At 37.5% G+C, this 1,066-nt stretch overlaps 1 non-coding gene across 1 annotated transcript; it reads left to right on the forward strand.

Moving 5' to 3' along the window:
- Positions 1-620: 620 nt before the first annotated feature.
- Positions 621-727, forward strand: LOC131232095 (small nucleolar RNA R71). The gene has a single exon (XR_009164698.1). It is a non-coding gene; the product is annotated as a small nucleolar RNA R71 (small nucleolar RNA).
- Positions 728-1,066: the final 339 nt, after the last annotated feature.

Here is a 1,066-nt window from a genome sequence, read left to right on the forward strand (position 1 = left end):
CTTATAAGGCTTGAAGAGTACTTTGTTGGATGAGCTCTTAAGGATTTTGAACCAATTCCTCTTGAGGTTTCCCTTGATTTAAGAATTGATTAGGGATTCCTTGAGGTGTAACAGATTGTCCATTCCTCTAACTAAAATTCTGATGATTTCTCCAGCTAGAGTTGTATGTGTTCAAAGTGAGTCCCTTGAAAGGTTTTTGGTAGTTGTTCACAGCATTTGATTGGTCATTCAATATTTCTTGAAACGCAAGTATTGTTGGGCAATTTTCAGTTGTATGTATGTTACAAACACAAATACCGTAGACAACTTCCTTATCCTTATCCTTCTTAAGTTCCATGGCCTCGAATTTCCTTGTGAGACTAGCCACTTTAGTGTTGATATCATCTTTCTCTTTCAAAAAATATATTCCACCTCCCTCCTTTGATTGAGTAGGCTTCGACATGATGCTCGTTCTTGGGGAGATGTCCTATGATTGTGTGGTTTCAGCAAGTTTATCAAAGTAATCCCACACTTCATTAACATCTTTGTTCAGGAATTCCCCATTGCACATTGTCTCAATAAATTGGTGCATGAAAGATGTCAGTCCTTCATGGAAGAAATTTGTTATACGCCACGTTTCAAAACCATGTTATGGGCATGAACTAATAAGATCCTTAAACCGCTCTCAACATTAGAAGAATGTTTCATCTTCCCTTTGGGCGAAGTTCATGATCTACTTTCTGATGGTGTTCACTTTATGATATGAGAAGAATTTCTTTCTGAACTCCTTTGTCATGTCATTCCATCTACCAATAGATCATGGACTTAGTGAATGTAACCACGTCTTAGCCTTTTCTTTCAGGGAGAAAGGGAAGAGTTTCAGTCGGATTGTGTCCTCAGACACATTAGGAAAGTATAAAGTGGCTATAATCTCATCAAATTCTTTCAAGTGTAAATATGAATTTTCAGATTCAAGCCTAAGGAACTTTGGAAGGAGTTGGATCACTCTTGGCTTGATGTTTATGTTTCCTGTATTTTCTAGAAAAATCATATAGGAAGGGGTGCTTACCCCCGCTGGTTGTAAATA

Source organism: Magnolia sinica, chromosome 17 (genome assembly GCF_029962835.1).
Source record: "Magnolia sinica isolate HGM2019 chromosome 17, MsV1, whole genome shotgun sequence".
Lineage (NCBI taxonomy): Eukaryota > Viridiplantae > Streptophyta > Magnoliopsida > Magnoliales > Magnoliaceae > Magnolia > Magnolia sinica.